At 43.1% G+C, this 25,315-nt stretch overlaps 1 protein-coding gene across 2 annotated transcripts in view; it reads right to left on the reverse strand.

Moving 5' to 3' along the window:
• Positions 1–25,315, reverse strand: part of SNX20 (sorting nexin 20) — a 112,982-nt gene that overhangs the window by 3,614 nt on the left and 84,053 nt on the right. The window lies entirely within an intron of this gene.

Below are 25,315 nucleotides of genomic sequence, written 5' to 3' on the forward strand. Positions count from 1 at the left end.
GCAGCTGCGAGCTTGTGATGCCCTAAAGGCAGCGCATACAAGTGAAATATGGAGTGGCTCCTTTAAATCCTCTCAGTGTTTCACAGTGCTGGTGGCAACCCGCCTACACTTTCAACGGTGTTTAGAGATCCCTTTGTAGGCAGGTGCAGTGAGTGACTGCACCCGCATGCAAGGGGATGTCTGGGGGGGGGTCCTTGGGGCCCCCTTTCACCCGCCAGACGGCTGCCATCAGGGACCACTGACAGAGCACCGCCTTTTAGTGGCACGATTTTAGTGCGCCTCTTGACAGCTTCTTTGCCCTGGCACCCGCATCCATAGTACACTGCAAGTGCAGAGACAAAGAGATTCCCTCATTTGCATAGCGCCATGCCTCCATGCAAGGGGGACCCCTCTTGAGATAGCACTGGCGCTACATGTGCACCAGCGCTATTAGTATTACAGAAGGGGCTGAACAAGCGTAAGCTTCCCCTTCTGTAATATCAAAGGGCCCGGGGTAGCACAGAGCAGGAGCACATGCCCATTGCGGCTGCGCCCCAGGGACACTTTCTGTAATATGGTCCCTGGTATGGATCTGACTTTCATGGACCTAAGTTGGACACTCCTGCTCTACACTAGTTGATACAGGTACGAATAGACAAGAAATGGTTTATCAATCCGCTCCCCCACTCTTTGGATATGGTGGATGTAACCTCTCTTGGAGTTCCTTCTTCAAGAGCAGCCATACACATCCAGAACAAACTGGAATCCTTTGTATCCAAAACCCACAACATCACTGGCAGCTTACATCACTATCCTCACTCTCTGTTGACTTTCTTCAATATCTATTTGTCCCGCCTGTCTCCCATCCTAGAATATAATTGCAGAAGATACCACTGGTATGTTGATGTTATCCCCCTCACCCTTCAATTGCCATGTCCGCAGCATCTCCATTGGCAGGGGGCCTAAGAACAGCGGTACAACGATGATCCCATGGTTCCCGGGGCTCAGAAAATGCCACAAAAAGCCTGCAGCTGCATGCAGAAAGGTTTACTCACAAGGGGCTACCTTTTCTCGAGCACCTGGGTTCCTGGCTCTGCTCTTTTGCTTCTCCAACACCAAAATGAGAATCACCTGCCTGAGATTTTGCAGCTGCCTTTTGATCCTGGTCTGCAATTTATCCTGTTCAGGTGTTAGCACTCTTTTCTTTTCCTTTTCCATCATGGCTATTTCTTCCTTGGTTCCTACATGATTTTCCCAATCCATTATGTTTGCTTTCATGCGGAGTTTAATGTAATTTCCTTTTCTTGTTCTGTTACTATATAAGGGCTTCAATCTGGTTGGAGGGTACTTCAAAACAAAGCCATGTTCCTTTGCTTGTTTTCTCGCTCCCTCTGCTTTCTCATCCTAACCCTTCACACCAGTAGAATTCCACAGTTGGATTCCTGATTCTGGCTTCTTCAATATTTTGAAACCTTCGTCCAGCAAGAAGGTTATTTACACCTATAGCTTTTTTTCCTGAGAAGGTGGCAGCTTTCAGAGGGCACTTTCCTGTTTTAGTAACATCGTGGCTTCCAGAAACAGTCGCCCTTACCTCTGACAGTGGAAGTTCTGGATCCGGATTATGAGTACTTGTCCAGCCCTGAACACCAATTAGAAGAGGCAACGGAGGGAGGCCATCAAGTGGCACACTGTCTGAAAGAAGTCTACCATTGTACACACATCAACAAGATGTGCCTATTTGATCAGGAGATAGATATATTTTTCCTGGGTCCAGTGGCTCTTTCACTTCTCCTATCCATCTAGCACAGTTTACTAGATTTTACCCCAGCTCCAGTCTAGAACATACACAAATCATGTGTTGTAGTCTACATTGCACTCTCATTGTCTTACACAAATAATACCACAACAAATGCATTTCTCTACTCATTCCAACTACAATTAATTCTATGAATACTGCACCTGCCACACAAAATTGTCTTTCTTGAAGCAATAGTAACCACAATACATTACTGCTGCAACACTGAACACAAGGGACAAAAAAAAATGAATGCTTCAAACTACAGAGTTCTGAACCACGACATCCAGATCACACTTGACCTGATTTGTCACAATATCTTTCCTTAAGGAAATATTACAAATCAAGACAGTTTGGTCTGGACTGTTCCCATGGGGCACAGGGTCAAGACTGATTTGCATATGGCTGGGTCCAAACTGGGGTGGCGTGGTGGGCAAAAGAACAATGGGTTTAACCCAGATCTTTTGACTGGGGGAGAATGTTTGCATTGTCAGGATTCCATCCATCATTTGCTTGCTGTAACACTTTTCGCCCTAAGTGGGATGGGTATGCCCAGACATGGGTCCCTTTGCTCACTTCGCCACCGGATTCGAGCTAGCCTGGCTGAAGGAGGGTGACATACCCTGAAACCGATCCCAGGATGCTTGTTTCCGGTCCAGGTAGGACCTGGCCTGTCAGTTCGGTCTGGACTGTTCCCATGGGGCACAGGGTCAAGACTGATTTGCATATGGCTGAGGCCAAACTGGGGTGACGTAGTGGGCAAAAGAACGATGGATTTAACCCAGATCTTTTGACTGGGGGAGAATGTTTGCATTGTCAGCATTCCATCCATCATTTGTTTGCTGTAACACAGGGAGAAATGTGCATACACAGAGAATGGAGTAAACGCATGCACTCTCAAAAATTGATTTTAGAAAAATTTGTTAGAATGTTTCGTACCATTTTTGTTACAGTTAAAAAGAGACAAAAGTAGTGTTTTCAATGCTGATAAAAAGTTAAAAACATCATTAGCGGCTTTTTTTTACTTTACTGTCTCTAAACTTGCAGATAGGGGCACTTCAGTATATAATAGAAGAGGTTATTCAGTTTATTTATTCTTTGTGGTGAAGTCTCTTTTATTTCTCTATTGTCATTTAATGTGATGGATTGGCCTGTCATCTGTGGATCTTTTTCCTTTAAGCACCAGTCCGCAGCTTTCGGCAAGTCCGGATTTTCAGTTTTAGTAGAACTGGTCGGAGAAATGTTTTCTGGAGTGATAATCAATATTCACAGAAAAAGAGAATGTGGAGGAGAGACACTGTGGTGGCTCTACATTGTCTGCATGTCCAATCTGAGTTGCCAAGGAGCCTGCCCTATCAAAAGTCCCTCAGTGGAATCCGTCCAAATCTTCACGCACTAGCCCTCTTTTCTGTTTTAGGGGCAGTGGTATGGTCTGATATTTTGAGAGAAAAAAACAGTTCCTGAAAAACAGACACTTGTAGAAGGCTAAAAGGAACCATTCAGACAAATGGTAAACAGACTATGCTCCACTAGGAGGGACAAAGACTAGGCAGACAGTCTAAAACAAAACCATCAAAGAGAATGCATAAAAATAAGAGTGACAAAACACAAAGCCAATGAAAAGCAATAGGCAGAGTTGTTTTCCGCGTCAGCTTTCAACGTGTCCCAAATAAGTCTGTGCTGTCTGGCAGGCTCTGACTTAAAAAGGGGCATGTTGGGTATTATAAACTAAAACAAATCAGCAAACAACCGAGCTACCCTAATCGCCCTTTGTTTACTTCACTATTCACTAATCTCTATGTCAGAGAGATTTCTTAATCTGGAAGGGCAAGCCAGTCTGAAAATTAACCTTCTGCAAAGGGAGAAACTACTCACCCCTTTGGTTATGGGTGGAAACATTATAGAATCGGACAGCAGTTTTAGATCCTGAACATTCACCCCAGAATATAGTTTGACCTTGATGTTGAGTTTAAAATCTCACAACCACAAAAATGAAGGAATATTCAGGGTAGGAATATTGCTTTTTTTGAACAATAATATCAAAGTTTAAAATATTGATTGCTAAAATACTGTGGTAGCTGATATTGTTTCTGTATCATATTTAGTTATATTTGTTGACACATTTGTTTTTTGAATGAAAATATTAAATATGTTATAAATATCTTTTTTAAGTGATTTACTTTTTGGTTTCTGTGGTTAAGTGGGGTTTATTGGGGTATGGATGGGTAATGTGTTTGGAAATATTATGAAATTATTTAGTGTCCTTTAATAAAACTGGGTGTTGGCTTAGATTTAAAATACATGAAATAAATTAAATCATTTTCATTACAAGTGATGAATATGTATTTTACTCTATGCAATGATAATAAAAAACATTTTTTAAACTGTTAGCAAATCTGTTAAAATATAAAAGTTAATAACGTATTTATGTATGTAGCTTTAGATGCTGAATTTTCAAATTAATGTTTAAAACATTTTTTTTACAATGTGTGTGAGAAAGTAGTTTTAATATTAATTTTGACACCACAAAAAATTTATATAAATATTTCAGTTTTAATGTCAAGAGTTGCTTTAGTAGGTAAAACAGTTACAAATACAATTGCTTTCTAGAATGTTTATATGATTGGGGTAATAAAAATAACCCATTTCACTGTAATTACTTGTATTTTTGACAATGTTGTAGTACTTGAGTTAGAATAGTAAATATGCTCGCATTCCCAATTATATGCACTGTGTCCAATTTTGTAGGACTAAAGTTGAAACTGTACATGTGCATCTGCATCAAAGGCATTCCCTTTCCCCAATGTTAGGGAGACTAGAGTTAGAATAGTAAATTTGACACCCCCCAAGTAATGCATTTACCCCAATGTTTGTAGGGCTGAAGTTAGAATCGAAAATGTACCCCCTACATATATGCACTTTCTCCAATGATCATATGATTGGATTCAGAATAGTACATTTATCAACTCCATCCCATCCCCAATATATGTACTTTTCCTATTCTTAGTGGGGCTGGAGCTAGAACATTACATTTGACCCCCAAATATATGCACCTTCCCCAGTGCTAGAATAGTGGAAAATAGCCATGGCAATTTTATTCACATTCCCCAGTATTTTTTTAGGAATGATAAATATGTCCTGCCTCAATATAAGCAATTTTCCCAGCGTTAGTGGGATTGAAGTTAGTATAGAACATTTGAAATCCCAAGTATGTGCATTTTACACAATGTATGACTGGAGTAAGAATAGCAAATATGGCCCTCTTCGATATTTGTAGGACTGGAATTAGAATGGTAATTGTAATCTATCACAGAGATAGTGGACTAGAGTTAGAATAATAAGTCTGGCACCACCAAATGTATGCACTGTCCACAATGTTAGTGGAACTGGAGTTCGAATATTAAATCTATCCTTCCCACAAATATATGCACTTTTATCAATGTTAGTGAGATTTGAGTTAGAATAGTAAATCTAACTGTGCATTCATGAATATGCACTTTCTCCAATGTTTGTAGGATGGGAGGTAGAATAGCAAATTTGACCTATTCATCATTCCCAACTACATGCCCTTTCCCTAGCGTAAGTGGGACTGAAGTTACAATAGTATCGGCCTGATTTAGATCTCGGCAAAAGGTAACTCTGTCACAACGGTGAAAGATATCCCATGCGCTGAAATACAACTCCAATTATATCCTATGGGATTTATATTTAGGCGGATGGGATATTAGTCACAGTTGTGATGGAGTAACCTATCGACTGAAATATAAATCAGGCCCTTAATCTGACATCCCAGAATATATGTGTATTACCCATTGGCTAATGATTTTAGGACTGCAATTATTAATTTTTACAGTAGAATTTGTTTCCACAGTTTAGGTGTTTTTGTTGGTTCTTGACTTTTATTTTATTTTTATGTTTTTGTGATTTTTGTTTTCAATTATATTTATTAAATTATTATTTTAATATTTATATTGGTTAAATTATTATTGAGTATGTGTTTTAAAATATACGTAATTATATTTTTAAGATATATTTATAACAAAAATGTGCACATATTCCTGCTGGTTTTTAAAAAATAAATCATGATTTTGTAATTAAAAATATACTTTATTTTTATTATATTTTCCATTTATATTGTTCGATGAATTAACCCCTTCACCGAGGTGCGAATTCTACCGCGGTACGGGGGGGGGGGGCTAATCTTTGTATAGATTGATATTTTTGTAGTCAATATTTACTATTACAACCATTTCAGATGAGAGAGGCTAATTGAAAATGGTACACTTCTATTGGCACACAACACTCCTAGAAATGTACTCAGTTACCAAGGGTTGCACCTCCGCTAAGGCGGAGGAGCGTCGCCCCACTGCTCTAAGAGCAGAGCAAAGTAAAAATAAAATGATAATAACAGAACGTTATTATCATTTATTTTTAGTCTGTCTTTAAGCTCCATGTTAAGGTGGGGCTGGGCTTGCGTGACACCAGCAGAGGGAGGAGTGGTTGCTGCACCATATGTGCTCATGACGGTTTGGCCGGCTGTCTTGGACCGGCTAAACCGTCATGCATACTGTGCATGTTTTCCATCGGCTGTATAATACAGCCTGGGTGGAGAACATGCACAGCCTCCCGGTCCCTCTCTGAGCAAGGAACCACGGCGCTCAGACCAATCACAAAACTACTGTAAGGCAGCATCGTGATTGACTGGGAGATACTGGTAGCCTGTGTGCTTCTGTTCTGAAAGAAGAGGCCGGAGGAGAGGCGGCAGCATTCACAGGTAAGTCTTTTTTATTTTTTTTCTATCTCCCTTTCCCTGCCCCCCTGCCACTGTCCCCTACTAGTCACCACTATCAGTTACTTGTTATAATGCACATTCTATCCAATGGATCCTTTGCAAATTGGCACACCGACAAAATAAAAAAAACAAATGTGTTAGGAAGAGACAGGTGGAGCCTCAATTAATACCAATAAATAAGTAAACAAATAAATAGCTAAATTAATAAATTAATAAAAGCACTGGAAATGCTTGAACAAACTGCACAAATGTAATTGTGAATAAGCACTCAGGCAGTTGTGGTTCTTTTCTGTTAATAGGTTATTTTGGGCACTAACAATAGAAAAAAACACAAGCTCTTGTGTGCATTTGATAACACATAGCCCTGAGGGGAATCAATGATGTAATTCTATGGAAACAGGAAATGAGTTTGTAGAGAAACGTATGTTACCAGCCAACATGCACCACTGAATACTGACTGCAAAACGTACTTGAAAAAGGGAGGGTGTGGCCAACTGCTGAAGGAAATGGCCGCACCTCGAGGTCGCTCTGTTCGAGTACACCCGTTAATGGTACCATCTGTCCATGCATCTGCGATTACTGAACTGTAATCAGCAGCTTCATTCCAATGACTCCTGGGGGCTAATTTTGAGCCTTGAAGCGACCAAATCGGTTGAGTAATCCCGGATATTTCCCCAATGGCGCGGCCGCCCTGGAGAGACTGTATCTGCGGTGGAGGAGGGGCAAGTGAGCTCCGACTCACATAGCGAGGCCTGGTCTTGGCTGCTCCTCCGGCTGTAGATCCTGAGGAGACTGCCGAGCTGACTGTCCAGTAACGACGAACTGTGAGGAGATCCTAGCAGAGCCGTAACTCCGGTGAGCAACTCGCTGAGAACGAAGCGGCCCCAGACATGATCAGCGCCGCGGGGAACTGACGGAGCTGAAGTGGCATGGACAGGCCTACACTGCGGGGGCTTATTGACAGTAAGGAGGGGGCGAGCGCACAAAGCCCAAGGTGTCAGTCTGGCTACAGGGAGTGGCCGCGGGGTGTAAAATGTACCACCCGCAGTGAGAAGTGCTGGGTGTTGGTCCGTGAGGCCGGACTGGTGCTTAATACGTCGTGATGCCTTAATGCCCGGATTGAGATCACCTTCTGGCTGTGAAGGGGAAAAGCCTGCACCTCTGCGACGGAAAGAGGTGAACTCGAAACCGAGACTCACTGGGCCTCAGATTGTCTCACTCACTGGTGGACCGGGGAGGTCCTGTGACTTTGACTGGAAACCTGAGTGCAGCTTTGAGTTCAGGTGCTGACCAGTGCCTAGCAGCAAGCAACTCTGACGACGGGCCGCTCTTGGAGACACCAAGGGTGCAATAGTGGTAGTTCTTCTGGAGGAACACGGCACCGGAGGCAACAACCACTATAGTGTTTTCCTCCTGAGAGAGGACGCAATTTAAAAGCACCCATGTAATGACATAGTAGGGCTACCCGGCCGACTCCTACTCACCTGTGTGCAGGTCCCTACTGACAGACAGACAAACCACTTTATTCGATTAATTAATCATAAAAGTACAATGCATAAAACACCAATCAAGAATTATTATCTTAAATACAAATGGGCGATAGAAAAAGGTATAAAATATCAACAAAAAATCTTTAATTCATCGAGATTTAAAAATTATCAGATAAAAACAGTTCCATTAAAAAAAAAAATTCATACAGCATTAATCATAGGGATACTGTTTTTTTCCGGAGGCGGGCAGCAGCAACAGGGAAACTAGCAATATTATAAATGTTCCATGCATCATCTAACATTTGGAGTGTGGTAAATAAAAATTCCTTTACCGGGACTGAATTTGATACAGGAACATAGTAAAATAGCTCAATAAAATGAGAGGCAGAATCCGTGGTATTAGAGGTTCGGGCTTTATTCCAATAATCGATTATAATCGGTTGCTCCCAATGTTCCGTCACCACGAAGGTTCAGGAAGTGAAGCACACCCTTTATTGACAAGAAGTAACTTTTATAGTACATACATTATAATGAAGTGAATACAGTAGGCGTAACAATTGATAAGGAAATTGACGTTTGGTCTGCGTAACCGAAAATGGGTGTAATAATGGGTAAAAAGGAACATGATTGGTTATGATGTCATACATAGGTGGATCTATAAGATAATACTTGGCCTACATGCGCGCGCAGCAGTATGACGTGTAATTGACGTGTAACTAGGGGGTGAAGGGGACTTGACATTTAGCTCTACATGTGGAGACAAGAAGTCTGGGGGGTCAAGTCAACCTAATCCCAAATCATATCTAGCATCCTATGTTTAAAGAACTATGTTATCCATAAAAGAGGGACTCTCGGACAGAATCTATTCTATACTGACTGTGTGTGCGTGTACAAGCGTCTAGGTGTCTACACTAAACACGAGGGGGTAGGAACATTCCATGGTAACAGGGCTATGAATCACTTGCATGAATCACTTGCATGAAGACAGAGAAGTTGGGCCTTTTTGCTTGGTAACTGGAAGAATGTTTACCTAAACTACTAGGCAGGAATGCATCGGCTGAGGGGGAAGCAGATAATTCGAAGGTGAAATACAGTTCTTGGCAGAGAATAGGCTGATGTCAGGCTTCGTGAGCCGCGCAGAGAATGAGACAAAGTTCATGGTCACAGATGCAGGCTCAGACTGGAGCTTTCAGAGGCAGAAGGCAAGAAGAGTTTGATGACAGAATCAGGGCCTACTTGCCTGGACTGTAAAATGGCATAAGTGAACCATATAAGGCCGGTGGCTTTTCATACTTAGGAATGGAATATCCGGCCTATTCATGGCGGATCTGACAAAGGACATGTCGACGGTGGACGCACATGTATTTGCGTCTTCATAACTGGAACTGGAGGGAACATACATGTACTTGTAACATGCACATAGAACCGTAGGGGTCCAAGATAGGGGACATAACTGACCAGAAAAATCCATATTTCCACATTCCCTCCTTGTCCCCTACTTGCCCTTCAAGAGATATCAATCTTCATCAATCCATTGATCTGTTCATATAGCATCATTTGTTCTTCTTTCTTCTTCCGGGATCTTGAATGAAAATCTTGATGTGGAATGCACGATGTGGCACACAGACCACAAATCGCTGGTCCACATTGTAGACATAGACAGCAACTGAATAGTATGAGAAGGCCAATACCTAGGAAGGATAAAACTCTCCATCCCCAGGCTGATACCGCATTCCAAAACCAACTGGACCAAGTCCAAGTGCCTGGGTTCTGGTGTATCTGGCTTACAATCTTATGAAGGCGAGTGATGGCTTTATATACAGATGGCGAATTTTCTGGTATGAATACGCAGCAGCTTGATCCGATGACCCTACAGGCTCCGCCCCTATCAGCCAGGATGACGTCAAGGACAAGATGATTTTGAAGCACAACAATCCGCATAGCAGACTGCTCTTCTGTTAAATTGCCTAAGGCGGAAATAGTTTCATTCACTACTGCTTCAAGGGTTCTAGTTAATCTACGTATCAGCTTACTATTGGTAACTGTACCTATATAGGGAAAGATGCCTTTATTGAAATCTACATACTTGTCCCATGCCGTCTCAGTATAATCGACAATTGGGAGATCTCTCTGCTCTCTATTGTGTACTAAATGAATATTCCTATAATAATCAGGAGGAGCTAGGAAAACAGGTGGCAAAAGGAATGCAATGTAGCAGGTACCATCCCAATCTAGGGGTAGACGCATATATGTCGTCTGACCACATATAAAGTAGGAGTGGCGGGAAGCTCTAAATGAAGATTTTCCTTGATCACTGAATTCTACTATAGTAGTGCATTTACTATGGCCCATATGTATGGAACCAACCTTTCTTACACATAATTCACCCTTCGCTGGGAATACTGACATGGTGGGTAAGACTAGCTCAACTTCGGATACGACATTTAGAATCATGAGATTAGGTGTAAAATTACCTAATCCATACACTTCATTTTCTAGATCAGTTCCTGTTCCTTTGGGGCGACCCTCTTTGTCAGGGTAGCAGACTTTGAGTAAAACTAGGTTCAGGTTTCCCCATATCCAATGATCTTGGTAAACTGCTGTGTCTGAGTCTATGGAATTGATTAAACTGAACCATGCTCCACAGGAGCCATTGTGTGTAAATGGGTGTGGAAAGAATGGCAGGACTCCTTCATAATTCTGATAGGGAGGGAGTCGGCCACACACCCAACAATTAGTAGCATTACTAGTCTGATGGGAATGATGTAACATACTGATGAAAGTGTTATTGCGCAGCGCAAGTCTATAGGACAATTCATGCGGGGGTAAGTCACTAAAAGAGTGTTCTGCAATAACATTGTGAACATTTCTGGCAATAGGGTAATATATGTGCAACAACATACTGGTAATAATTATTAAAAGACTTAAGGAAAACAAAATTAATAATGTCACTATGCAGTGGCTACGCAGTGATTTACAATACGCCTGTCGTTTCAACATTTTTCGGGTATTTTCTCTACTCAGGTCCAAGGGATACATGTCAGAGACAATTCAACCGCTTCACCTTGGAGAGGACTTAAACAATCAAATTGCTCGACTTGTTGGGCCTAAGCTTTAGTTTGTAATTTTCAGATTTGTTCGGTTCAACAAAAGGGAGTTTTGTATCAGTCTGTGAGGGAGTGCAGGGCACAATGTCTATATCCGAGGATAGTCCATGAAATTTCTTGATGTGGCTTGAATGAATCCAGCCCTTGCGGCCCTCGATCTTCACGGCTGTTCTTGTGGTCAACAGAACCAACTTGGGTGTCTTCCACCTGGGCTCCAGCTGAGTCTTTCGGTCGAAATTCCTCACAAAGACAAGATTACCCGGAACAACGTCATGGGGTTTCACCTCAGTGTTGTCGGGAAAGGCTGCAGCTACCTGTGAACGAGAAGATTGTAGTGCAGACATCAAGGAAGCCAAGTAATCTGTCAGCATATTACAGTCAATATCAGTTATTTTGCGTGGTATAGGCGTCCCCCACATATTCGGTGGTCTACCGAAGATCACCTCATACGGGGATAGCCCTGTTCGAGAGTGTGCTACCATTCTCATGTAAAAGAGTGCAACGGGTAACGCTACTACCCAGTCGATACCTTTTTCTCTGCATATTTTGGACATTCTGATTTTCAGTATCTGGTTATGTCTTTCTACGAGACCTGCTGCTTCGGGGTGTCGGACACAGTGGAATTTCCACTGATAACCTAACAGAAGTGAAACGTGTTTCATTAATTCGGATGAGAACGGCTGGCCGTTATCTGAGTAGACAACACGTGGTAAACCGTATCGTGGGAAGAATTCTCGAACCAACTGTTTGGCAGTAGTCGGGGCAGTGTAATCTGAAACCGGGTATGCCTCCGTCCAACGGGACAGAGCACAAACAACTACGAGAACATATTTGAATCCTCGACATCGTTCCATCTGGATATAATCCATCTGGAGGACTTCAAAAGGATGATTAGGGGTATGAAATCCACCCTGTTCTACGGGAATGCTTTTACCTGGGTTAAACTGACAACAGATCATACAGGTACGGACCTTTTGTTTTGCTGCTGCTCGTAAATGTTTATTGAACCAAATGTGTTGAATGCTGTCCAGCATAGCTTTTTCTCCTAGATGTGCTGGACTATGTATAGTGTTAATTATAACTTGGACCATTGAATCAGGAAGGAACCATACAGACTTTTCCTTCATCATCCATCCTTGGTCCGTTTGGATCCCTCCTAATTCAGTCCATTTCTTTATTTCGTCTGGTGTAGCATGTGTCTGTATGTCAATTACGTCAAGAGTAGGATCTTTAACTGTCATACAATGTGTCGGCATCGGAACTATTGTCTTTGTCATGTCGGGAGTTTAAGTTTGAGCAGTCTGTTTAGCCGTTCTGTCGGCTAGATCATTGCCTTGGGAAATGATATCAGTAACTTTCGTATGAGCTTTACATTTCATAATTGATATTGCAGTAGGTAGATGTATTGCATCTAATAAGGCATGAATGAGGGGTCCGTGCTGAATGTGGGCACCGTGGGAAGTTAAATAACCTCTCTCTCGCCACAGCACGCCGAAGTCATGTACAACTCCGAATGCATAACGTGAATCAGTGTATATGTTGACTTTTTTATTCGTGGCTTGAATACAGGCTTGTGTCAGAGCGATGAGCTCTGCGGCTTGAGCTGACAAAGTATTTATACGATTAGTTTCAATGACTTCAGTATCTGTTGTGACTGCATAAGCGGCCACTAATTCTCCTGTACTTGTTCTCATACATGAACCATCGACATAAAATGTCAAGTCTGGATCTGACAATGGAACATCGGTCAAGTCTTGTCTGGGTTTTGTCGTTACAGTAATAACTTCAATACAGTCATGGGCTAGTGGGTCTGTTCCGGTTACTGGCAAAAGTGTGGCAGGATTCAATGTGTTACAGCGTCTGATTTCTATATGTGGCTGAAACAATGTAAGTTCATACCCTGTAAGTCGTGCTATGGTCAAGTGTTGTGTTTGCGTTCTATTTACAAGAACCTCTACTGCGTGCGGTACTTGAACTGTCAATGGATGTCCTAACACTATGGCATCGCTTTGTCTGATTGCTAAAGCTGTCGCTGCCACTGATTTCAGACATGCAGGCAAAGCCTGAGCTACGGGATCTAATGTACTAGAGAAATAGGCACATGGTTTGTGTGCTCCTGCTTGATCCTGTGTGAGTACTGACAAAGCAGTACCTTCGCGTTCTGTAACAAAGAGTGTAAACTGTTTTCTGTAACATGGCGTTGCTAAAACAGGTGCTTGACATAAAGCTTTCTTTAGGCTTTCAAAAGCTTGTGTATGTTCTTGAGTCCAAGGGAGAACAGTCGGTGTGGCTGCCTCCTGTGTTGTCAATTGAATGAGTGGTTTTGCTAGAAATGCATACTGAGGGATCCACTGTCTACAATATGAAGTGAGGCCTATGAAAGCCCGCACCTCCTTTTGTGTCTTGGGTATTGACATGTTAGCTATCAACTGAATGCGGTCGGGTGTAAGCTGCCTTCCCTCCTTGTCCAGCGAGTGTCCAAGATAAACAACTCGCTGGACACAGAATTGCAGCTTAGAAGGGGACACCTTGTGCCCTTTTTCGGCTAGAAATTGTAAAACTGTCAGTGATGCTTTTTCACATTCAGGTTCGCTTCGGGCGGTGATCAGCAGATCATCGACGTATTGAAGCAGAGCAGTGTTAACTGGCATGTGGATACTGTCTAGTTCTCGTTTCAGTGCTTGGCTATAGATGCTGGGGCTTTCTGTAAATCCTTGAGGTGCGCGTGAGAATTTAAAGCTACGTCCATTTAAACTAAATCCGAACAAATATTGGCTTTCCGGATCTATTGGGACGCTGAAAAAGGCATTTTTGAGATCAATTACAGTAAAGAATGTTGCTTCGGAATCAATAGCTGTCAGTAATGACGAGATATCTGGGACCACAGGGAATTGTGGCACAATGCATTTGTTTAACTCGCGCAGATCAATAACCAATCGATATACTGGCGGCGCTGTAGGATCTGTTCGTTTAAGAATCGGTATTATCGGTGAATTACATATATTGGAGTCTGTTTCCACAACTACTCCTTGGGCAATGAGCTCGTCAATGATTTGTAGTAAAGCCACTACAGCATCTGGTGGTAACTTGTATTGTCGCATTCGTGGTAGCACCACTCCTGCCTTTAATGTGACTCGATATGGTGTAATATTCATGCATCCAACATCAGTAGGGCCTTGTGCCCATAGATGTGTAGGTAAAGTCTGCAGTCGGGGATCCATGTCTCTAGATACATAGTGACCTTTAAAATCACGTAAAAACAACCTTACTCCTTCCGGAGAACAACATATTATGGCTCCTAGGGCTTTCAACGTTTTTATTCCTAACAAGTTTTCTGGACATGATTTAGTAAGCAATAGATCTGTAGTTCGGGTCAGAGGTCCTATCGTAAGTGGAAGAGGCTGTGATACTTCATTAACAATAGGTTTTCCTGAAAAACCAAGGGAAATATTCTGAGAGCCTGAGAGGGGTGCCCCTGGAACTTCACTACGTTTTATAGTTGTTCGACTTGCCCCTGTATCGAGTAAAAATTTTCTATCTTGACCTAATAATTCACTATGTACATAAGGTCCTTCTTGATCTACAGGAATCTCGATAAGGGGTAAGTCAACTTCCCTCTCTAGGCTAGTTCATGCGTAACGCTGATACTCGGGATATTCATACTGTGCGGTCTGATACATTTGTCGTGTTGTTGTCTGTGTGGCAGCAACAGGCAACGGTGGTGCAGCTGGCACAAACTGTATTGGCTGTTGTGCGGCTGGCATGGCCTGGGCATGCTGCGTAGCTCCTTGTTCGTTCTGATCTTGTCTTAGTGGCCGTGATCTTTCCTGTGTTTTACCTATGGCGATATTATGTTTTAGCACTGGACAATCGTGTACGTAATGACCTGGCTTTTTACAATAGTTGCATGTCCCTTTTACAGGTCCTGCTGAATCGGAATGTGTCATACCCTTTTTATGTCCTTCAGCTGGAACTGTCTGGGAGACTAGCATTTTCATTTTTGTGTCTTTCATGCGTCTGTGTTCATGTTCTTGTTCCTCTCTAATTCTATTGTGGTGGTACTGTAACATTTGTAACATTTGTGTTGGAGTGTTACCTTGCCAGGTACTCTCGAATTTTAATACTCTATTCTTTACTGGGGGCAGGGCATTTTCCACTAATTTTGTTACAAACAGATGTGGGTATGATTCGCTACTTGCTTTTATGCCACTATTTATACCAAAACATTTCTCAAATCGGGCATAGTAATCGCTAGTGTCTTCATCTTGCTTCTGTTTACAGGCTGAAATTGTACCCCAATCTTCCTTTTTCGTAGTTAATAAACGTGGCAGTACCTGTACTAGTAGACCGGGTAGTGCTTTAGTTTTGTCCCCAAGCCCCGAACTTGGACCTCGGGCCCTTTCTTCTGCTTCTAATGCTGACCATTCTATCTTTTGGTCACCTACCTCCCACTCTTTTTCCTTGAGTTTCTCATAAATGCCAGCAGGCATCAACACCTTTAATATTGTCATAATGTCGGGGTAGGTATACTCTCCCATGAGTAACATGTCCTTAATTTCTCGGTGAAAACCCGCTGGGTCTTTGTCATGACTGGGTACCACTTTCTTCATTTCTAACAATTCTATTTTCGATATGGGCGTATATACAAATACGCGTTTAAACTGATTGTCCTCACCTTTTATTGGGTGTACTTCTCGTAAGGGATTCTGTCTATCCAGGTGATACGTAGTTCTTTCCTTGACAGGCAATGAGACATGCTCTGAGCATACAAAAAGAATATACTGCTTTCTTGATACTAGAATTTCTTTAATTAATTTAGTACCTGGACCTCTCCATTTATTCATAAGCAATTCAGTCAGTATGTCAGGTAAGGGACCAGGGTCCGAATGCTGACTCCGATATAGTACAATGAGTTGTTGAATCATATAAATCCCAGCTAACCTTTGTTCATCTGGGGTAAGATTCAAAAATGTGCGTACTACTGTCTCATCACTATATTTTCCGGGACTGTCCACCCAATGGACAGCTGCCCTTGCTAAATCTTGTTCATCCATAGAATCGAGAAAATGATAACCCCTTCGTTCTCGGAGTAGTTTGTCGGCGGTTTGGAACGAATGCTCGTTAGACCTTATGTTAATTATAGGTATTTGGAAATTCCCGTCATTATCTGGACATATTGGACGTATTGAGTCAGTATGACATCTAGTCTGATCCCTATTACAAGATCTTCCTCTACCTACATAGGCTATGGTGTCCGACTGTCCTGCAGGCAGTCCTGACCCTTCTTCCTCGCTTTGTTCGAACTCGTCTGTCTCTAATCTCTCCTCGTGTAGGCGTTCTATTTCTTTACGGATCTTTCGGCACATGGCTATTATACAATTTTGCTTATCGTGTCTCCCTTCTGATATATTCTGGCTCCATTTTGTAAGAATTTTCATTGCTTCCGGATCTACCCCCGGTCGGTCTTGATTTCTGATCACACAGTTTATGAGGAAACGTAACAGTTCCCCCTGTATCTCTACTTTCTGGTATTCCATAGCTCTGTTAATACATTCTGGATCTCGCCCTGTTTGAACAAAATGATATATTTTATCTAGATGCGCAGTCATTCCTGGTAGCTTCGCTAAATACCCTGCGGCTCGTCTGATACGTAATGATGCCAGGATCATTTCGTCCTCCTTACCGAGCACCGGGTCATATCTACAATCTATAAGAAGTTCCTTAAGCGTACGATCACTTACGAATTTGGGTGTACGTGAATGCGCTGACTCTTGAAAAATAAGTTTATTTATTCTAGGTGGCGTAGAAAAAATATTGGTAGCACCTCCCGTGGCCCCGTCTGGGGCGTCGGGTGTGAAAGGATTCGTCGAACGTGACACAGCAACTATAGGTGTGGATTCAGCTATAGAAGTACCTGTAGGAACAGATGCAGAAACAGATGTGCTTGCCGGAACTTGTGACTCGATTTGTTGCTGTAGGGATACGGGCACTGGATCTTGGCGTTGAACCTCCCTGGTATGCGGTCTATGTGGGGCGGAATTAGCATACTCGGGAGCTGCGTCATCTAAATATGAGGAAAGAAAAACATCTTCTGCGGTTCTAGGATGCCCCTTAGGATGTATCTTTATTGGGAACAATGGGGTTGGCAAGTCTTTTGGTGTTTCTGGAGTAGCCTTAGGTAATCCTTCGGCCAGAAGGGGATACATACCATTCATAAGGGCATTTCTTTGTCTGTCAACTTGTTCTGATTTCACTCGGATACCTTCCTCAATTAATAGATTCTCCCGAACTTTATTGGAATTTTCTTTACTCTTCTCTTCCTGTCTACGTGCCTTTTCTGTTCGTCTATGTGATTCTTTACGCCATAATTCAACGGCGTCTTTCTGTGACTGTCTGACTTTCCTTTTCCATAACTCTTCCTCGACTTTCATGATGCACTCTGCATCCCAGGTCCCCGCTGTGGGCCACCTCTGACTTTCTGGTAATCCCTTGGTATAGTCTACCCATAAGTCAAGAAATAATATAGCGTCTAAGCCATGTTTGTGATACATAAAGTGCCCTGGAGTGTCCCTAGGAGGAATAGGGACGGCTTCTTCGAGAACCCCTTTTCTGGTAGTGATCTGTCTTAATTTCGAAAAGAGCGGCATCTTGAGAACTGACCTTATACTTGATTTTGACCTGATACTTGAATTTGAACAGACTTAATACAATAAACACGATAATGAACAGTCATTCATACCACGATATTCAGAACATACTTAAACACTTTAAACATTAAACATTAAACCCTTAACTGAAACAACAATGATGATCGTCTGCATAACTAATCACCAAGCTTAAATCTCGACAATAACTAGACAATAACTAGACACTTCGGAATACTTCGGAATACTTGATATACTGCTAAACAGTACAGATACACTGCTAAAACAGTGCAGACCGGATTTGTGTACCCAAAGCCGTCTTGACCGGCACAACCTATGTGCACGTCAGAAATGCCTCCCCAGCAATGGTACTCACCGGGTAGCTTCGGAAACGGAAGGCCTCAGTAACTTGAACTTGAACCGGACTGGACTCGACTCGACTCGACTCGTCGGACACTGGGCTTGACTTCGGACTGGTGGGTCTCTGTATACCTCGGATCTTGCTCTCTCAGCTAGGCTCTGGTCGGGATACTTCGCACTTCTCACCGCCTCGTCTGGGTGTTGATCGCAGTCTCAGTCGCCCCCGCTTGACCGGAGGGAGATACAGGAAATCCTGCTGGTACGCGTTATTGTCCGTCCAGCTGTGGCAGGAGACCGGGCCTGCAACGCACCGCCGGCGCGTGAGATGAGAAAGTGTCCCTATTCGGGCGCCATCATGTGGTAAATAAAAATTCCTTTACCGGGACTGAATTTGATACAGGAACATAGTAAAATAGCTCAATAAAATGAGAGGCAGAATCCGTGGTATTAGAGGTTCGGGCTTTATTCCAATAATCGATTATAATCGGTTGCTCCCAATGTTCCGTCACCACGAAGGTTCAGGAAGTGAAGCACACCCTTTATTGACAAGAAGTAACTTTTATAGTACATACATTATAATGAAGTGAATACAGTAGGCGTAACAATTGATAAGGAAATTGACGTTTGGTCTGCGTAACCGAAAATGGGTGTAATAATGGGTAAAAAGGAACATGATTGGTTATGATGTCATACATAGGTGGATCTATAAGATAATACTTGGCCTACATGCGCGCGCAGCAGTATGACGTGTAATTGACGTGTAACTAGGGGGTGAAGGGGACTTGACATTTAGCTCTACATGTGGAGACAAGAAGTCTGGGGGGTCAAGTCAACCTAATCCCAAATCATATCTAGCATCCTATGTTTAAAGAACTATGTTATCCATAAAAGAGGGACTCTCGGACAGAATCTATTCTATACTGACTGTGTGTGCGTGTACAAGCGTCTAGGTGTCTACACTAAACACGAGGGGGTAGGAACATTCCATGGTAACAGGGCTATGAATCACTTGCATGAATCACTTGCATGAAGACAGAGAAGTTGGGCCTTTTTGCTTGGTAACTGGAAGAATGTTTACCTAAACTACTAGGCAGGAATGCATCGGCTGAGGGGGAAGCAGATAATTCGAAGGTGAAATACAGTTCTTGGCAGAGAATAGGCTGATGTCAGGCTTCGTGAGCCGCGCAGAGAATGAGACAAAGTTCATGGTCACAGATGCAGGCTCAGACTGGAGCTTTCAGAGGCAGAAGGCAAGAAGAGTTTGATGACAGAATCAGGGCCTACTTGCCTGGACTGTAAAATGGCATAAGTGAACCATATAAGGCCGGTGGCTTTTCATACTTAGGAATGGAATATCCGGCCTATTCATGGCGGATCTGACAAAGGACATGTCGACGGTGGACGCACATGTATTTGCGTCTTCATAACTGGAACTGGAGGGAACATACATGTACTTGTAACATGCACATAGAACCGTTGGGGTCCAAGATAGGGGACATAACTGACCAGAAAAATCCATATTTCCACAGGAGATATATTAGGGCTGGTCTAACCTGTGGAAGCCCTTTTCCCTCAGTAGAGGGACTAGAAACCTCCTCCGTATGTCATTATAAAAATCACAGAACATAATAAAATGCATTGTATCCTTTGGTGAGAAGTTGTCACACTGACACGGGCCTATATCCTCTAATTTACACCACCCAGGAAGGTTGCCCAGCGAAAAATGAATTAGGTTAAAACGGAACCTAGTCAGGAGCCAACGATGGTAAGGTTTGGTCACAATTCTCAGGTAAGGCTCAATTAGTGGGGAGGAAATTATTAGATAATGGGCTTTGACTAAAGGTTTTTGTAACTCCAGTTCCTCCCGTTCCAACATCAATATATTTAAAAAATGTGTTTTCACCCATATTATGTCTTCTTTTTTAATACCTTCTGGGGCGTTACAGATATCAGGACGCCCTAGTTTGGAAAACATACGCTTGACGTAAGACAGCCACGGGATACTGCTGGCTTTATCCAGGGCAACACAGTCCCGTAAAATCTGGTGGTTCAGTGTTATCTCAGGGTTGAGTCAGGTTTTGATCCAACAGACTAAGGGAGCCAATCTCAGCGAGTCAGTCACATAACCCAATCCCCAGTTCCTGGTGAATAGAAAAAGTTGGGGTTGATTGGGGCACAGACAAGAAGGTGCGTAAAAAAATATTTTCAGCCAACTGCACCCCTGTCAATTGTTTGTAGCCCCAAATGGCAGAACCATATGTAGCAATAGCCAGGCATTTAGATCGATAAATAGCAAGAATTGCTTCAAAAGGCCTAGCTCCCAACCGCTTTGAGAACCCCAAAAGAGCTCAGGTCGATCTGACTACTGCATTTTTCTTTGCTTTATATTGGGGGACTCAAGAGCATCTGTCATCAAGTAAGACCCCCATATATGTAAAAGAGGTCACTTTGGACACCTCAGCTCCATTGCATAAGAAAGTTCTAACTTTTCTATATCTTTGGCCCATTATCATAACGTGTGATTTAGACATATTTACCACCAGATCCAAGGATTTCATGTGGGCCCCAAATGCATCCAAAAGTCTCTGAAGACCGATAGCAGTTCGAGATAACAACACGGCATCGTACACGTATAGGAGGACCGGAATAGTCTTATTCCCTACATAAGGAATATCTAGGCTGGCCTTGTCCAGGGTTTTATCTAGGGCATTGATATAAAGGGTAAAAAGTAAAGGCGCCAATATGCACCCTTGGCGGACGCCTCTGCCCGACTTAAAGTGTCTAGTGCATTTGCCATCATGGGTAACTCTGACAGCTGCTAAAAGATCCCGATGTAAATCTGCTAAAAAATAGACCAGACACGGATAAATACCCATATCAAGTAAAATAGACCACAGCTTCGATCTGTTTACCAGATCGAATGCCAAGGTGAGGTCCATAAAAGCCATTTGCAAGGGAGCCTTTTTTGGCAACAGTGTATTTGCCCGCCAATAAATATAGATTAAGGCACTGATCCATGGTACCTCTGTCTTGTCTAAAACCATATTGAAGAGTGGATAAAACCCCATTATCATTAACCCAATCAGTAACTTTAACCAGAATCACTGCGCCTAAAATTTTGACGGCAGAGTCAATCAATGATATAGGCCTATAGCACCGTATGTCCCCACTCTGTCCCTTTTTAAAAACTGGTATAATAGTAGACCGTGACCAAGATGCGGGAAACCCCTGCACAACTGAGGCATTAAATACATTTGCTTGGATCTTAGCCCAAAATTTGGGTTCACCTTTATACAGGTCTGCAGCGACACAGTCAGGGCCCGGTGCCTTACTTGTCGATATCTCTAATATTGCCTTTTCGATTTCCGCTTCTTTAAAAACCAACAAAGGAAGATCACCATGTGTATCTAAAACTGGAAAGAGATCCTGGGCTTCACTTGATCCATAAATAGTCTCAAAGTGCACTAGCCACTGCTCGTCTGAGATATTAGTTTCCAGGCTGTCATTCTCTAGGCCCAAAACAAAGGGTGAATTTACAATAGCCCAGAATTTCGAGCTATCCTTTAAGACTTCTACGGACATTAAAGCGTTCCAGGCCTCTGATATGATCTCACTTTTGCGGGTATATACCGTTGACTTATAATGCTTCCTAAGACTAGCTGTCTGTTCACTGTCTCTTGTTTTTTTTTCAGGGCTTGTACTAGATTTCGATGGGCCCTGGAGCAGTTGGCATCAAACCACCTTTCACCTAAGTAAGGTCTGAGTTTCGTTGAGACAGTCAAGTCAATTGCTACCTGTCCACAAATACCTTCAAAAGCTCTAATAACCTCTGCTTTTGATAGGGTATAATCTGTGCATTTTGCAATATCATTTTTAGCCTTCATACATAGATTAGCAAAGAAAGATTTCGGAATTACCTTTGACCATTTGAGCCTCCTCCCCCTGTCAATTGTTGCCACCCGGTTAATTCCCGTGTTCCTGCCCAATAAACACAGAAGACCCAGGTCTTTGTTTAACTCAAGAATTACTGGGTTATGATCGCTAAAAGATGACACCCTTGCATTATAGAACATTACATTAACTAGCATAGAGGGAGACAAAAAAATATAATTATTAATGGTATCCCTTACCTTGGCCTTAAATGTCTGAACCCGCTCTGATAGATCATTAAAACCAGGTTCAAAGAGGTCAGCTCCTGCTAGGAGATCCTCCAAAGCCTCCCCCTGTTGCGTGTGCTCAAAGTGTGGTGGTGGTAAATAATCAGGGCCCATTTGATCATCGACAAAACAATTCATATCACATGGATGAATGTTAAAATCATCCATAAGTATAATGTGGAAAAATGTGGATTACTTCGCCCTATAAACTTCTAAAAACTTTTCAAAAAAGATAAATGTTCATTCATAAAATCACATTCCCCCGAATTATAGAAATTGATTAATTGTATTTTAGGCTGGTTGGGGGTGCTTAGTTCTACTATCACACAATTATGGGAGCTTACCTCCATCAATTTTGTTGAGCCTTTTAACTTTAAAGAGAATAGGGGCACTAAACCCCCCTTGGCTCTACCTGCCATAGTAGGACGAGCAGGTAAGCAAAATGTTTTAAACCCATCCAGCCAGAAGTTGCTCTCCCTCCCCATGTTTCCTTGAGAGCAATACGATCATATTTAAAATCTAGCCACCTGGGATCATCCCTTTTAGCTCTGAGACCCGCAATGTTCCAGCTAATGATCTTGCAATTTTGGGCGACTTCCGTGTCAGTGGGCTCAAGATTATGACTGGATTCCAGAAAACAATCGTAAGGTCCCTACTGCTTCTGCATGGTGGGTGGTCGCAACACCAATGCCTCCATGCAGGCTAAATTGGAAAAATATGCGTGGGACAAGGGCTCCGGTCCTAATCAAAGGGGAACGCAAGAGCCACCCGAGAACCAGCAGGACGCTGATGGGGTAAATGAACCAACCCTGCAGGATATCCTAACGGCTATCACGACCATGAGAACGTCACTGGAGTTGAGGATTGACTCTGTGTCCTCGGAAGTATCCTTAATCAGAGGGGATATGTGATCAATGAACACTAGGCTCAAAGATGTTGAATCGACAGCGGGCTCGCTTGTTAAGGACACCACCACCCTTCAGCAGAGGGTGGATGACGTGCAATCTCTGAGTGAGCGACTGGAGGCTCAACTGGACGAGTATGAAGGGTGCTCAAGGCGCAACAACGTACGTATACTGGGAGCCCCGGAACATGCGGAGGACCAGGCAAGGGACTTGTTTGTGGAGGAGCTAGTCACGGACTACATGAAACCTACTAGACTGTTAACATTTTTTACGGTGGAGATAGCACATAGAGTGCCAGGGGGTAAACCGAAACCTGGAGTCCCCTCAAGACCCATAGTTGCGAGAATCTTCAACTATAGGGATAGGGATATCATTTTACAAACAGCGCGCACAACACCACCAATTGATTTTCAAAATTGTAGAGTGACTTTCTTCCCGGATTTCACACTCAAGGTGCAACGCCAGCGGCGCAGCTACCTAGAAGTAAAGAAAGCACTGCGGGACAAGAATGTAAAATATGCAATGAATTTTCCAGCTAAATAAAGAGTGGAATCATAGGAAAGGTCTGGTTCTTCGTCACCCCTGATGAGGTATGGGACTGGCTGGACAGCTGACGTCTGGCCGGCAAGAAGAATCACCAAAGTCAGCGTAATAGTCTGGAGCAGCCTCGAGGGTAACGGGGGGGAGATCCCCACCAAAAGAAGACAACGTTGGAACCGAATGAGAACTAGTCGGTATGACTCATTGTTAATTTAAAGGCACTGCAGCCACCCCTCCACAAGACCTAGTAACTGTCGGTCTGCCCAACAAAATACTGGAAGGGGCAAGACACGAACAAGTCAGTGCGGGACTGAACAATGCAATTCATGAAGTACTTGATAATTGTATCGGGCTATTGAATCAGTAATTGCCTGTATTGTTTTAACAGGTGTCAGGTTGGGCACACGCACCTTGAGTTATAGGGGTGAGCGATAGGCACTCTGCAAGTTTTGGGTTGCGGGAGGTTCCGATACCGCCATGCAGGGAGGCAGGGAAGGGGGTAAAGTTGTTTACGTTAAGGGGGGTTCTTATCACTCCGTATTTCCAACGCCATGTATGATTGTAACATTAATCACACAGTAAGTTTTGCTAGCATCAGGACGGAGGGGAAGGGAAGTTTAATTTTGTTTGCAAAACACAGTTTGGACAAGATGGACCACATGTCGTGTACTAGTGACACCCCAATGAGCACATTCAGCAAGGCGACTTGGACACATAGCGGGGCAGGATGGCGTTAGATGCCGCAACAAATTTTGAATACAATGAGGGGCTCACCCTAGACGAGTATGACCTTAACGGCTAAACAAGGACTCAGACTGATATCCTGGAATTTTAATGGGCTGGGGGACAAGATAAAGAGGGGCATTGTGCTTCAGTTCATAAAACGACATTCCCCAGATGTGATCCTATTACAGGAGATGCACTTATTAGGAAATGCATGTAACGCACTGTTGAGGCGGGGGTTTAAACTTGTGACACATTCGGCGTTTGGTTCAGGATCCAGAGGGGTGGGGCTAATGATGCGTAACACTTTTCCAATGATGATTGATCTTACCTTGACTGATAACCTCGGTAGGTTTGTGGCGATCACAGGGACGTGGGAGGGTCATAAGTTAAATCTAGTCTCAGGCTACATACCCCCGGGTCTCCAAGCCTCTGCTTTCTGGGACCTTGAAAGCCTCCCTCTTGATCTACCGGAGGGAAGACTGGTGAATGGGGGGGATTTCAATTCCATTGTCTCAGACTCCTTGGATCGATGGTCCCAGAGAGTTTTGCCTCCCTCCTGAACGCACATACATAGTTTCTTGGGAGCAATGGGTTTAGTGGATACATGGAGGAGGTTCTATCCGGAAGAACAGCAGTATACTTTCTACTCAGGGGCCCATCATAGTATGTCCAGAATAGATTATGAGGTGACATTGGTGAGCCAAATTTGTAGTATCAAAGAGTGGAACCACCTAGTCAGGGGCATATCCAACCATTCGCCCGTCTGGTGCCGACTGGAGGTGGGCAAGCCCACAGTGGGTAGAACGGTTCCTATCAACCC

The sequence above is a fragment of the Triturus cristatus genome, chromosome 12 (assembly GCF_964204655.1).
Source record: "Triturus cristatus chromosome 12, aTriCri1.1, whole genome shotgun sequence".
NCBI lineage: Eukaryota > Metazoa > Chordata > Amphibia > Caudata > Salamandridae > Triturus > Triturus cristatus.